This window comes from Psittacula echo (genome assembly GCF_963264785.1).
Source record: "Psittacula echo genome assembly, chromosome: 2".
Classification (NCBI taxonomy): domain Eukaryota; kingdom Metazoa; phylum Chordata; class Aves; order Psittaciformes; family Psittacidae; genus Psittacula; species Psittacula echo.
This window is the reverse complement of record NC_137737.1, coordinates 49,032,407-49,048,646: the sequence shown is the minus strand read 5'-3', so window position 1 is coordinate 49,048,646 and position 16,240 is coordinate 49,032,407. Positions and strand designations below refer to the sequence as shown.

General features: G+C 37.9%; 1 protein-coding gene across 1 annotated transcript in view; it reads right to left on the bottom strand.

Annotated features, from left to right (window-relative positions):
• Nucleotides 1-16,240, bottom strand: part of ADARB2 (adenosine deaminase RNA specific B2 (inactive)) — a gene marked incomplete at its 3' end in the record, with an annotated part of 310,942 nt that overhangs the window by 141,831 nt on the left and 152,871 nt on the right. The window lies entirely within an intron of this gene.

The window sequence follows — 16,240 nt, the reverse complement described above, 5'->3', positions numbered from 1 at the left end:
AAAGCCCATTTAAAATCCAGGGAAAAGTTCTTAAAATGTGCAGGCTGGAATAAGCTTTGAGATGGTCTCCATGAAGGATCAAATCCATTTTGTTCTACCTAAGGTCTTTGCTTTTGCAATGAATAAAAGCACTCCCCTTTTTATATCTACACCTTCTGCCTTACCTCCCTTCAAAAAACTGTGGTATCTGTGTTTTTCGCTTTTTCCAAATTCTCCAATGCCCTTTGTCCTTTAAAGGCTTTGACACGAAAGGTGCCCATTTATTAGAGGGGCTGTAGTCTAGCAGGACTTCAGTTTACATCAAAATTGAAACACTTCTTGAAAGAGTTTCCTGAAGGACCCTTTTCCCCCTCTTTTTCATTCTGTAGAGGGAAGAGCTGCACTACATGATTTTCACAGGTACAATTTATTTACAAGCAAAATCCACGTCCTGCTTATCCATACAGCCAGATGACAGATGCTTGTTAGCAGGTGAAAAGAAGGCTACTTGTTAAAGTGCAGCTGCTTCGATATTTTTTTGCCAGCTGCATATCAGGCACCACCTGGCAGGAATTTATTCAATAGATATTACTTTAAAAACCAGCAATGTGATGAATTTAAAATGTTAATTTAGAATGGTTTAAGAATTACTTCAGTGGCGAGGAAATACAATGCTAATTTGCTGTGACTGGTATTGCTAGTGGCTATAATGTTTGATTACTTTTTTCAGTTTGCAAATGAAACAGCCATTGTCATTCTGAAACAATAAAATAGCAACAATCCCTTCCCATATTTATTAGTAAATAAAGGACTTGGTGGATTCCAGGTCACAGAGATTCAGCTGAACTTAGTCTCTTGATGGAAGGCTAAGCTCCTGTTAATAGCTGGAGAAAGTGCCTGTATTCTTTGTATTAACATTTTATCTCACCATAATGTGACAATCTGAAGATCTCTTAAGGGAATTGTTCTCATTTTACCTTCCTGGGGTTGTATTTTTAATGAGGCTACTTTCTTTCCTTAGTTTATTATAAGTTAAAAAAAAAAGAAAGAAAGGTATTGCAGGAGTGAAAGCAAATCTCTAAGCAAAAGTAAATTTCATCCAAGTTATAAAACCCAATAATGAAGAATTTGGGTTTAAGTGAAGTATATCATGCATAAGGTATTCAAACTGGAATAAATGAACATACTTCATTACTGGTGTAACTTTTCCTTTTCCTCTTAAAAATATAACAATCCTCTCTCCCACAGGACTGATTTGAATCCATATATCAGCAACAGTGAAAAAATAGAATTTGCAGGAAAAGAGTTCATTTATAAGACTGGGATTCAGCTCCCAAAGAGCGTAATTCAGGTCTGATTATATTACTGGATCTATTTGTGGATAATTAATAGATGGGATAATCTGTAGTATATAATTACAAGAAGACCAAAGAGTTTCAATCTAATTTATTGACTTAGTATTTTATGAAATGAAAGTTCATTATAAAGAAGAGGAAGTCTTTTTTAGTTTGACCTTCTCTTCTCTTTATCTGATACTCTACAGATACTTTCCTGTCCACTTATTTCCTAACCATGTCGTATGTGCTCTGCAAAAGTGGGTAAAGTCACATAGACTTTCTGTTATCACTTATTTACGGTGGGAGCATATGACTTCAACTCATAGAAGTTTTAAATGTAAAGGTCCTTTCTCCTTCTTCATTTGTCTGACCCCTGAATGTGAAGCAACACCTCCTGTAAATTAGAGAGATGGGGCTTTAGAAGCACCCTTGCATCATGGCAAAGCAAGTAGGCACCTGGGTATGGTGTAAAGTCAAGGTGTGAAACTACAAGGACAGTGAAGAAGAAAGGTTTACCCGAGGTTTTCAAGAAACACTCAACCTTCCACTGTTAAATATTCCTGATGCAAGGGAAAAAACCATCTTCTCAGTTTTACCACAAGGTAATGTATCTAATGTGGCAGCCAGGAACATGCTTAGCTTAACGTAGACATTTTAAGGTCAGATTTCTTCTTTAGTTTTCTCTCTTTCACGTGCTACCTCGACAAAGCACCTCAGCTGGCCTTATGATGAAAACCAAAGAACATATCTCTGACTTTTGAAATTCCCTGTTATGGCCTTAATAGGTATCTGTGACTCTCTACAACTCTCCATAACAAGAGCAGAGTACACCTACACTGAAGATTTCCTGCAGATAAATCCCATGTGCCAAGCAAGCACTTTGTACTAACCTGATGCTTCCAGCAGCAATAAAAAGTTAAGCGTATAAATGAAAATTCCACTCAAGTATAGAGCTTCAGATAGTTTCATGTCTCCTTTTCCTTAATTTTATACATTTGCAAGAGAAATAGTTGGGTTTTGGTTGGAGTTTTTTTCAGTTTTCAGGTATTTTCTGATCAGCTGCACCATTATGGTAAACATATATGATTAAGGAATGAGTAGCTACAGTTGTCCTTAGAAAATCTGATCAGTTACACTAGTTTTATTTCAATTTAGATTTTTTCTTCACATACATACTTATTAAAACTATCCTTGTATAGTCATGACTTGTGTGTATTTACAGGGGTCAGTTCTGCTACCAGACTAAGAACAAATTGGTAGGAAAAGCAGGACTGATCTTCAACGGCAATAATAGATAAGATTGGCTATGTAGTAAACTAATAACTGGAAGGTATTTCTTTCAAGTGTTTGGAACTGAAACAGTACAAGGGACACTTTGGTGGCTTCTGACAAAATCAAAACAGGAAAAGACATTTTCTTTCTATATGCTCATTCAAATATTCCAGTGCTCATTCTACATGCTGCTTAATTACAGAGTTCTAATTAAGTAAACTGAAAGAAATGTGCATATCTGAAAAATGATACCAACAGATTAACTTAATTTCTCCAAAATTAGAAGACCTGGGTTGAAAGTAATGTTATTTTCTCCTACTATGTTTTTTTTTACTTAAAGTTGAAAAGTTGAAAAATGAGCTAAACAGCTGGTTAGCTAAAGGTCATTTAAAGAAAAAAAAGAGAGCAGAGAAAGATTATGGTATATTTTCGGATCAGTTGTTTCAGCATCTTATCAACCTAAGCAGCTCACAGGACAGTAAGTGTCGGTATGAAACTGATAACTATCTCATCAGATTCGTACTGCTGGTGCACACAGGGAAGCTGCACAGAAGCTCTCCTGCACAACAACTATTTATCTTTACATTCAACAATGTGACACAGCAACACTTTTGAATGACGTACATGTTTAGAAAGCTGTCTGTATAGTGGTATGTGCACCTATGTATCTGCTGCATACAAACACATGCACATTTATATCTAACTGATTTAATAATTCTACAGAAATTAATGTAAAGAGATTCCTCTTCTCAGGGAAAGGGACACATTAACCATGTGAAAAGACAATGGGGAGATATAGGAATTTTTCAGTGTGTGATTCATTCAACCACTTAAGATGTCTAATTTATAAAGAGATGAACTGCACCCTAAGATTATTAATTTCTCTCTACCAACTGCAAATGAAGTTTAGGTCATCTGTGGGAAACTACAGTTGCTCTGATGAAGCTGTTCAAATGTAACATGGAAAAACAAGGAAGGCCAACTCTTCTAACACAGTAAGAGATTCTGTCATAAGAAACAGTGGGTCAAGAAAACATTTGGTGTAAACCATCTGTAAGAGCTTCTAACTAGTAAGGGTTAAAGAATTACTAGGCGGACACAAGCACTGAACAGGAAAGTTGCAGTATACGGTATTTGATGTGGTACAGCCAGCGCCAGAGAGATTTAGTAAGTTCTGGTGTCTACAGAGTTTATCTTAAACAGGTTCAAAGAAAAATAGTCAAAACACTTCTGAGACTAGAGAGAATGCTATATTACACACTATTTAGGGAAAGATTCTGGTTAAGTAAAGAGAAGATGATAGAATTTTCTATTACACTTGTTAAGAACCAAATCAGGGACAGAAATTTGACTTCTGATGGCTCCTCAACCTTGCAGACATAGATATATGAACAAATTCATGTCTAGAAGTTGAAACTAAATTCAAAATAGAACTAAACCTTCACTTTTGCAATAGTCAGATGGAACAAATTAATCAAGGTAATGGGGACTTGCTGGTGATTTCAAGTCAAGGTTCATACATATGCTGCAACGCAAGTATTGTTGTTGCACCTAAAGCTGTAATTAATGTAGGAATTCTTGTCTTTCACCTCCAGGGTCAGACCAGCCAGCCAAAGTGGCCCTCACTATCCTCAAAATTAAGACAATCAGTCATTTAATTCTCAGTTTTGTCTGAAGTTCTGAGTTATCTCAATTAAACAGCTTTTTCCTATGCAAGCAGGAAAGTGCTGAGGAAGAAGGACTTGCTGAAAGACTTGTTATTAGACAAGGCCACAACTAGCAGCCCAAGAAAGGCGGTTATTCTATCTCTGAGAAACTTGTGAAGCTGCACCTGAAATATGCAGCTGATGTATTCATGCACTGAGTTGGCACACACGATGGCAAAGAGGTCAATGAGGCAGGCAACACAAGGGGAAGAGATTTGCTGTCCCTGTTCCCTAATGAGAAGTTTTGGAGAAGGCAGAGCCCCTTGGGAGGGGTGATGTGGAAGCATGGATAGCAAAGGTTGCAAATTACAGCAGGGGAAATTCTGACTCCCTACAAAGAAAGAAAAAACCCCAATCAGGGTGAAAAGCTCTGGATCAGGTAGCCCGGACAGGCTGTGGAAACAGCGTCTTTCGAGATTTTCAAACCTGACAAGACCAGACTGAGCAACATGAGCGGAGGGTTGCACAACACGACTTCCAGAACTCTCTTCCAACCTAAATTATTCTGTGCTAAGATTCTATTTATTTGGTATATGTGTTGTAAATCGAAACTTAAGCTTAGCTATATGGAATGATAAACTTCTGCTCTTTAACACTGAAAGCAGGTCCTTTCAATACATAAAAAGTCATTCATCTCATAGACAGATGTTATTATTTTCATCTCACTTCATAAAACATGCTGCAGTAAAGTGGATTTTTCTAACTGTAATAATAACAAAATAAAATACTTGCTTGTTTCCTTTCCTTTCTCCAGCAAGCACTTGCTCACAAATCCAAAGCAAACACAAACCCACTGACCTCAGAAGCATGATCAGTCCATTTACTTGAACAGTAAGAATTTTTCTCTGACTTGAAAACATATGAGTAAAAAATCCCAACAGCCTGGAATTTAATTAAATATTTGTTTGTGCTTTCAGAATATCATGGAATCACTACAGGATTCCTGTGTCTTCCTTTAGCACTTTTACATACATCCTAGAGAAAAGAAGCAATGTTTTCTACTGCAAATGTAGTTCTATATATGGCGGCAGCAGCTTTCTCTCTGCCGTTATTAAGTGTAGGCTTCCAACAAGGCCAGATTAAAAGAACAATGAGGTTAGGAGCACACTGCAAAAAACAAGTCAATCTAACAGCAAAAAAGATAAGCTCCCCAGCTTATTTTAGTATGTTGAAAAACAATGGGTATTTATTTTCAAAGGATTAATGTTTTTTGCTTTATTTCCTATTTAACTTTGTACAGTGAAAAAGAGGTGATTCAAACTGTAAGCAATCACTTTAATCTAGAGTAATGGTCTGATCCTTTAACTTTACCATGTGAAAGGTCATCCAGATAAGCAGTATTTTTTCATTCCTACATCCCACAATCAATTCTTTCATAAAGAGAACTAAGAGCAAAATAAGAGCTGAATTCATCTTTCAATGAGTATTGTTACTGTACTGCATTCTTGCAAAATATGCAACCTTCTGTTAAAGCAATTCACAAAAGAATAGCCAAGCAAGCTCTGTTTTCACCACTGTGAAAACATGCTCCTTGGTCATATGTATGCTGATTATCATCTCTTTTGGTGTAGCATTTGTCCACAAGCATCTGAAAATGAAGACTGAAAAGGCATTTCCGTGTATATTTACACGGATGTTTTTGACAGACCTACCTGTCTGGTCTCAGGTGTGGAGTGAAGAGCATACAGCATACACTACAAAGTTATTCTTCATAGGATCTGAACTGATGCCTAGCCTCTGCATGGCTAAAATGATGTCATGACAGATTGACCATCTTAATCTTCCAGTTCTCCTGTTCAAAAAAGACTCTCATTCCCATTAAAAAGCAACATCCTGTGAATTTAATATTACATCTAAAATCAGTTTCAGAACTGAGTTTTTCATCTTTCAAGATTATGTTCTGCATTATCCCCACAGTCATGTATTGTTTGTTTAATAAGTGTGGTGAAAGATTCAAGATATTAACTGATCTGAGACAATAACTATTACTTCTTGCACATAAGCTTCATATTAAGCACAGAACAATGAAATACAAGGCATTCTGAAAAGCACAAGCCCTTAGCTGAGCTTTCATTTAACCTAATCTGATAGGTATTTTCATAAGGTAGATGTCTGACTACTCCAGTACCAGTAGGTGTTCCAAAAATTCCCAAGCAGCTTCTAACTTTCATAGACAAGCTCCACTGACACAGGTTTTCCTGTGTCCCTTAAGAATTTTTGAATATGCTTCATCACAGCACTGAACAAATATATTTCAGCACCAATTTCTGTTTCTGAAAGTAATTTCATCTTATTGCCCAGTTAATTCTTGACCTTTCTGCTGACTGAATCATGATTAGGAAAGGGTGGAAATACTTTTTTTTTCAGCAAATATATCCAGAGCATATTTGCCTTTCATGATCATTTCAAGTCTGTGTGCCCTCAAGACAGAAGAGTACAGGCTTGTCTGGTGACACAGTGATCATCTCTTCAAGAGCTACAGCTGAAGCATCCAACCTTGACAATGGAAGTCAGGCTCAAATTACCCACATCCTCTGGGTTTTGAAGTGCTGCTGATCTGAAACTTTTGCCGATGTGAAAATCAAGATCATTTTACACTGTGAGCCATTATGTTCACTGAGAATTTGCCCATTGAATTTACTCAGTTTTGCGTTAGCTGGCTACTTACACATCTAAGTATGGATTTAAGAGAATGCACTTTTGGATCAACACACAAATCCGTCGTGCTTAAGTGGTCACAGTTCATATATGACTCTTCTCAATCTGTAGTTACATTATTGTCAGCCATTGCCCCAGACAATGGCAAAAGAATTTCATTCAGAGTATTTTGCAGTGCTTTAAAAGGGTGAAAATAAACTCTAGGACTGATAACTATTTTTATTTTATGTATCAGAAACAAGTCTTAAAGATAATAATTTGTCCAAAGACTAAACTTTTTAGAACAGGAATTCACTGAGGTGTTTCCTGGTTTGTGTTTTTTTGTGCTTATTAGGATTCCTACTGACAGAATGACACTTTGAATTAAATGCCCATCAACAGGTTCAAAAAGTCCAGCGCATTACTTTCATGCAAGTGTTAAACCTGTTATTGATATACCATCCAGTGAAACTAATAAAAACAATCTATTAGTTAGTATGTTTGTTCCTGGGGATGTGTAAACTGAAAATCAATATGAACAATGTGAACATTTTGAGGCAACACTGGTGCTGCTTGTTTTGAAAATAAGAATTGTTGCTTATGTTGGTACATGGTAAAATATTCTAGTATTTCCTTTAGTTCACCTACTAGTTTTAAACAAAAGACAATAAGCTCACTGGGGAATCTGCCTCTGACACAACACTAAATTTCTCTTTATGAACTGAAAGCAATCTGTCTGACTAGAACATTGAGGACCAGTAATTTACTACCTTGGCTGTAATTTAAAGTGCTCACCCAATGCAGGGATTGAAGCTTTCATTCTATAATTATAGAGGAATCAAAGAAAGACTAGCACACTAATGTATTGAGCTACAATGCTAGCTATTTATAACCATCACATCTCAGGCAATATGTTTTTAATGTGTTAGGATGGTGTGGTTGTGAGAAACAATCCTTTTCCTTTCTTTCTTTGTTTCCTTATTTTTTTCTTTTAAATATAGGCTCCCTAAAATGGCTGAAAATGCAAATTATTTATAAAGCTTACAGTCTCATAATATTTTTAAAGGAAAGAAAAGATCTTGTGAAATTTATCAGGATTAGAAAATATTAGTTTTGGTCCTTCCTCTGCAATAAGGTACAAGGAACATCAGAATAAGGTATGTACATTAAAAAAAAAAAAATCAAAACAAACCCCAAACCACCACGATGTGTAACAAGGTTAAGAGAGTAGGTTTGGGTTTAGGATCATATTACCAAGCAAAATACTTCATACCACTCCATGAGTCCAGTCGCCTGATTGAAATTTGCAGTTTAACCTCTCTTCCTCAGATATAATATTTTGGCTACAGTTTTACAGTAGTCATCTAATAAAGAGTCTGAGAGATGGGTTTGTTGCTTTTTCTGATCTGATCTCCTGTGAGCTACCTGGACCACCAGTGTTTCCTATCACTAGCTGAACTATGTGTTATGAATGATATTTGTTATGCAGTTAACTCTAGAGAGAGCCATGTTTTTGTTTTGTTTATAAGTCTGGCTGTAAGAAAGCATTACCAGGATAAAACCATCACCTGGATAAACACAAAGCTTTCTGTGAGAACAGCACTAAACTTCCATCAGGAAAGTTTTTTTGGGTCCAGTGCAGAGTTTATGGACAAAAGAGAAAAAAACCCAACAATCCCATGGAAGAAAAGCAAGATCTCAGTAGTTACAGTAATGTCCCTCTTATAAAAGGTCTCCCTTAAATTGTATTCTGAACTTCCTGGTATATACTTGTTAGAGAAGGGTGAAATTTTATGTTTGTCATAATCATATAAGAGTGATAGAAGTGATTATATTTGAAAAGTTTGCAGTTTGCAAAGAAAGCCTTTGTACATATGTTAAAATTTTGTAACTTTGCTGTTCTGTATTTTAGACACTATTCCAGTAGGCTATTGTGTTTAGAAATCATAAATCATTAGGAAAACAATTGTACATTTATCTTTAGTTACTTTATAACTAAGCATTATGTTAGAAACCTAATCAAGGAACGATTTGTACGATGACTGAAAATATCCAAGAATAAAGTTAGAACAGAAAACTTTGTTCAAAACCTGGTTGGAACTATCGTTCTGACCAGTTGCACTTAAGAAACTAGTTAACAATAGTTCCACAGTTTGGACCAAGATTAACTCATCAGAGTGCACGTGCAAGTGTGAAGATCATTATAATACAAAGCGGGAATAGATCATAAATCTGTATAGGCGTATTGCATCAGCCGATTTGTAGTGTATAAATTGCGAACGCGATGTGACAGGGTTAGAACCAGATTTGGGTGAGTACCCCTGGTTCTCGGCGCCTTAATAAAGCACCTCATATAACCATTCCGGTGGTTATGTGTTTGTCTTGACGCTAACATACTGAGGCTTGAATCCATGCCTGACTGCTTAAGGATCCCATGTCTTCAGATTTACCAAAAGCTGCCTTTCCCCCTCATTATAGTGTCATGTCATCCTACCCCTGCTCCTCTTTTTTATATTCCTTGGAAGCTTCAAGAGACCTATGGTTCCTCTGGAAATAGGGTCGAGGCACTTCTGCACTCTCAGATAGTTGTGTGGGAAACAGAAGGAATATTTTTCTACAGTTAAGTCCTTTTGCTGTAAGAGAGTCTTTCCAGGCAATTCAGAACAATTCCTTCAGGCCACTAATAACACTTATCAGGTCGTCCCTTATTATGTTGTTTGTAGGGTGCCCAGCACAATGAAGCCTTACATTTATTAGGACTTTTAATGTCATATTATTGCAGAAATAATTATTAATAATGGAAAACAGGTTGAAATTATTCATGAATAACCTGCTATGAAGTTGATTTAGTGTCTGGAAAATCCTGACTTGCATACCCAATTAATTAGCACACTAACTCAACATTCAAGTGATACAGTTTTCATCGAAAGATCTCCGCACCTCTCCTTTCCTTTGGCTGTGGCTGAGCCTAACACTCATTCAGCAGGCAAGAGGGTTTTCTGTGCTGTTTCCGCCCAGTGATCTGATGACACTCACCTTAACTAGTTTCTTGCATCAAAGATTGACTCAACTGAGCATTTTCAGGAAGAAAACTGAAACACAGGGAAGGGTCTCTGGGGCAGACTGATGACACATCCTGGCAGTCCATCATGCTTACCCAGGAAAATTGAAGATGGTTTATCCTTGTCCACAGCCAGCTAATGGAGGCTTACAGACTCGTACCCATACCTGTTTTCTGTGACTGTCTCCATTTATTCTTGGACCTATAAAGGACTGAGGTGTAGGGGAAGCCTTTTGCCTGCTTACACACTCGGCTTTGCAGATGTGAACCATTTACCTGGTAGAATAGATGAGTCCATGGCTACTTGTCACTCTTCTTTCGTTTTATCAACTAGATCCCTAGCATGAGAGCACCCAAAGTCACTATTTTCCCTCACAAAACTTGCTGCCAAAAAGTCCATTCCCCTGGCTGGTTGCAAACTTAAGGAACCTACATGGGTTAAGTGTCAAGCCCTTACATTCATTTCTCTTCCCTTGTTCATTTGGTCACATCTCTGACATTACTGACTGATGTGGGATTGTCTGCACATTCAGCGCTGAAAGCCAGGTTACTTTTTGACACCCAGGAGGAATTTAATTGCTTTTTTATACACTGATTGCAGTGTAGAGTGTGCCCTTGGTAGCACTAAGAGCTTCAGGATAAAATAAAAAGCCAAGGTATAAAAATTCCTGCCAGCCAGCATGAAAGCAGAGACAAAACCTCATCTTTCCTTTTTTTTTTTTTTCTCTAAGAAAAGGCATTTTGCTGTGTTATTCGGGAAAGGGAAATCTTCTGTATGGACAGATCTAGGAAAATACTTTCATTTTGCCAGAAAAGGATATAAGAAGGGTAAATATGAGATGCAGCTAATGGGAGACATTACATTTATGAAGGCAAGCTCTGGTATTTAACATTGGTTCCAATTCAGAGATATTTGTGTGGACGAATTTCCAATGTATGTGCCATCTCTATCCATTTATTTTATGTACTGTTCAGTGTCTATTTCTGAAATCCTACCCTGCTATTTCATCTGGCCATACTTACCTGAAAGGCTGATGTTTAAGCTAATTCCCTTGAATACCTCTAGCTTCGGACAAGGCAGACTCCCTCTGGAAGTGTCTGCCTCCCTTATCATTTTCTTGCAGAAAGAAGTTCATCAGACCCCATGCCTATCATTAGCTGAGACAGACCTCATCACAAACACATAAAATATCATGCACTATCAGCTCTAGTAATCTGTTTCTTCCAGTGACATGTTTTCTTGTCTGTTTTCCTGTGGTGACGTGGGCCACTTTCTCAGTGCCATATCCTCAAATAGCTGAGTAGCAGGTAGAAATCGTTTTTCTCAGGCACCTCAAAAATATGCTATTTTTCCATGGAAGGAAGTAAGAATGACTAGAGATTGAGCTTAACTGATGGTACGACTGGGAAGCTGTCCTTATAAATGCCCTACATGGTACAACGACCCTGGCCTGGAGTAATTAATTTACTTCCAATGTCAAAGAAATTTGTTGCAGCTGCTGAGCAGTCCAAACTACACAAGCACTATTATAACTTAGGATAGTTGGTGTTACTAATGTTGAATTGTATCATATTTCTTATTGTGCTTCTAAAGCTGAAGATACATATGTGAACAAGAGAAAAAACATCTGAAGTTGTATTCAAGTTCTCTCTGTTAAATAACATGTAAACTTTGAAGATCTTATCACACGCATATACATATGCGTGTGCGTGGGGTGTGTGTACACCCACGTATATGTGGTGCTACATAAATAACAGATAGAAATAGAGCATATTTGCTTTCTCTTCTATGAAAACAGGCAGTAGAAAGAGGAAAATAAGGTGAAGATTTTAAAATAATTAAGAAAAAAAAAATCATCTAACCTTTTCTTCTGTTACCTGACCTTGGTTTCCATGGAAACAGGATCAGACACATCAGTAGCAAGAAGACCTCTCACTTAAAGGTGTCACCTACGGAGAGTAACTGGTACCCAACACAGACACACACCCCAGCATGAACACTCTGAGAGCTCAAAGTGTCGATGCACATCTGCTGTCAGAGGTTTGAAGCAAAATATTAAACTTTCAAAGGAAGAACAGGAGGACCAGACCCTCTGCCCTCTGTAAGTCAAGTCTCTCAGACATAGTTCCTGCTAGGCAGGAAAAAAATGTAGGTGCCTAACATTGTCAGTTACTTTGGGTTACTTTGGTTTCATATCATATCAATGTATCTGTATCTATATCTATATCTACATCTCTCAAATTTACACCAAAAGGGCAAGGTCTGTTTTTGTAAATAGAAAAGGCTTTAATTACATGCTGCAAAGCTGAGTTGCTGTTGAATAAGCTGCCAAAATCCTTGGACGGGTCCTGCACTGAGGCAGGATATGGCTATGGAAACATCTCACCCAGCTGTAGCAGTGACTAAGTCTGGGGTCCCGTCAGTAGAATGTTCTACAAGCCGGGAATGAACACTGTCAAAGCCTCACTGAAAGCAAGCCAAAAAAGAAGCCATTTTCCACATATAAGTGGCTGACCCTGGGTACATCATTTACTTCAAATTCTCATTGATCCTGTCTTCCTGGGTTCTGACTCACTAGGGTCATCCATCCACTGTACCCCAATACCCCTGACTCAAACCTGACTCTCATGGCTCCTGTTCATGCTCAGATTCTTCCCACCCCAAAAGTAAATCTTGCTCAAGAGTAACTGCATTACAAACAGAGCTTTGTTACTTAATTAAAGTATAGAACTGATTGCCTATAATGATGTCATCAAAAGGCTGTTTGCTAAAGTACAGAACTGGAACAATTTACATAGAAAAGATTAGAGATGAACCACAAATAACTCACAGACCCACAGTCTTTTTTGTTTCATTATAAAACAATAACGGAGTCAGTTGTTGGCATCAGAGTTATTGACAATACAGATACATATCAAGCTTATTATTGAACCTGACATTCCCAGTTTATTTTTGCTTTTGATTTTTTTAACACCCTATGTTTCTTGTTTAACAAATTGTTCTCAATATGACGTATTCACAATAAGCCCATAAGCACAAACTGAAACACAATTTCCTGCTAGCTTCAGTAGAAATACATTAATCCACTGGATATTTCCCAGGACAATATTATCTCTCATGTGCAGGCTATATTCCTCTCATTCGGCTGCAAAGGGGAGAACAAAATCCTTGAAAATCTGTTTGAAAAGTGACATGCAAGAAAGTCATAGGTAAACTGCCTCTTGCTCATGTGAAGACTTTCCTATCTATCTATCTATCTATCTATCTATCTATCTATCTATCCATCCATCCATCTCTTGTCATCCATCTTCCTTGTAGCTCATCATTTACTAAACCCCTCCCTGAACATGACAGTGAAGTTAAACAACGAAAGAAAGGCAAGAAGGTAGTTAGGCTGCTGTACTGATTGCTTTGAAATGCTACTGTCATCTGTTTCTAACTGCTTTGTATCACAAGGGCACATTTTGCGTATCAGGAAAGGAAGAATACTGTCTGTGTCGTGTTTAAAGACAGGCATCTTTTAAATACCCACTGCTGTTATTCACCCTCACATTTTCAAGGCCACACATGCTTCCATGCATTATAAAGATGCAATATTAAATGCTAGGTGTGGCTGATTACCAGCCTTTTATGACCCACAAGGCTAAACCACTAACTTGTTCACTCTCTTGTCAGCTGGTAATGAGAAATGCTTTCCTCCAAAACAAATAAAAAAGAAAACTAGTTTAGAACTTAAAACTTACTTAGAGTAAGTTCTAAAGACTAAGGAGATTTCCCCACTTTTTCCACTCTTTCTCTTCCTTTTTCTCCCATCACCTCCTTCCCCACTCCCACCCCCTCGTAGGAAGCTACCTGGTTTAAAAGTGGGTATGGAGATCCTCCTGTCCTGCTGATAGCTAATTACAGCAGAAAGCAAACTCTGTGACCAGTCCACCACAGAGGCTTGGTTTGACTCTACTTGTCATTTGTGTGGTAGAAAGAAGATCAGTAGTTACGTGAATTCTTCTTGTTCCCTGCCCTTGATTCAAGCATCCCTAACAAGTCAGCCTTTGACACTTCAGGGTAATAGCTGGGTTTAGTTAATGCTTAATCAAACCACTCACCCATTCCACTAATAAGCACCTCTGTCTTCCTCACTCCTTGCAATAGGATTGTGGTTTCAGAGGCACTACCATCAGCAACAGGTGAGTGCTTTTGTTTTTCCAACTAGGAAGTATTCGTACGTCTATCTGAACAGAAAATACTTTATCCTTAAGAGGTAAGAGCATCCAAAATAAACTCATTTTCATTATGGAAATAATTTCTTTAGGATAGGAGCTAAAATATTTATTTGGTTGATGGTGTACAGACAGGAAAATCCCAAGCATAAATAGAAGATTAGCTGCTGAATAGAAATAGAAATCAGAAAACTTGAAAGGAGTGTCTATTATGGCATTGATCTTGAAACTGCCTCTGAAGAACTGGCTTTTGCACGTATGTGCAACTGTATGAATGCACACAGGCTCTCCTATGAAGATCTGCAGAGGAAGGTTCGGAAGTGAGAGTGAAAGGTGTTAGAGAGATGGACACAGCAACGCGATTCTGCATAGGTGGTTTTGCCTTTGACCATAGCGAGAGCTTTGGGTGCTTTGAAAAAAAAGGGCTTAAAAGTTCTGATTTGGAAATGCATCTAAACTGAACTTTCAGGCTTGGCAAGCAGAGAGGATTTGTCCTTGGTTTGGGAAGAACAGCCCTTGGAACTCCAGAGGGAAAGAGCAGAAAAACAGATGGAAGGAAATTAATTCAATAACAATAAATTAGACCTTTTAAACAGTATTGTTTTTAATATTTATGATGCAAAAAAGATTTGCATTTTTCTGTCAGTAAAGTATATGTCTCCATTTGACCTTCACTCCCTAAGTGAATGCTTTATTTAGCCTGAATGGCAGACATTTTTCTGTGTTTTCATGGACATTTTAAGAAAACCTGGATGCTACTATTTTATTTTATTTTTTTAAATTCACATTGTAAAATGATCCTCGATGATAAGAAAATGGTAATATTTGCTCATACTACATGACTGGATCAAGGTAGCCAATGATCTGTATCTGGGTTGCTACAGTGTGATGTATTATACTTCATACGATTTGCTGCAGGCAGAAATCTTAATTAAGGCCTTTCCTAAAGAGTGACCTTCAGGGACTGCATTTTTGAATTGGTGTAAAAGTAGACAAATGCCCTAACAGCATTAGGGGAGCTGTGGAAGAGTGCTAAATGTACATTTCTCCATCTTTCTACACAAACAATGATTATTTGCTGCTATTACCAAATGAGTTGTGAGGTGTTTCCAGCAAACAATCAGCGTTAATGTGTGCAGAAAGAGATTTCAACGTGACATGCAGAGCTCAGTTACACTGCTTCTCTTTCACTTCCAATACAAGTTTCACATATAATTTGTGAATATACTCCCCTGGGCTCTATTCATCCATATTCTACCATGCTCATAGATATTCACTGTTTTGGGGTCCCTCTAATTAGCTTGCCACATGGGGTGTCTTCCTCAGCTTTCATCAATAATCCCCTTATCCAGCAAGCAGTAGCATCTGGGTGGGTTTGGCTGGGCAAGAAGGGGATTGTAGAGAGCAGTTAGGAGCAAATTAACCCAACTCACAATAGTTTGCAACAGTAGCTACAGCGATGCGGGATGCTAGTGGGATGTGAACAAGCATCTCCAGGCTGCTTTGCTATGAGTTTGCAGCTGAAATATCCTTATGATGCCAGACAAGGGATTTTCTTATTTCTTCCACCATAAACAAACTGCTGAACCTCCTGGCAGTTTTGTGCTGTGGTCACACAGAGGCTGAAATAAGAACACCAGTTTCACCAGTTGCTGTGGATCCAGGCTCGGATTTGATCTCCAATAGGAGAAGACGTAGTGCAAGCACTCCTAGACCCTCCACAGGGCTGTGGCATGTCACAACACACACATTCTCAGTGGTGTCAGTTCTGGGCTGGCTTTTCTGATGTCCCCAAAACTGCTGCCTCAGCTGAAAAATTTTTGGTGACTGGCTGAGAACATCACATATCAGATAAGGAAAGCCGATTTCAGTTGCCGCAAGTTGAATAAGCCACTTAAATTTTGAAGATGAAATACGCTTTCAAAGTAACTTTTAAAAAGCTTCTGACATGAGTTATCCCCACCCTGCTCTACAATGCAGCTTTTTTCACGGGCAAAGATGAAATGAAATAGCTGCTGGAGCTTATAGAG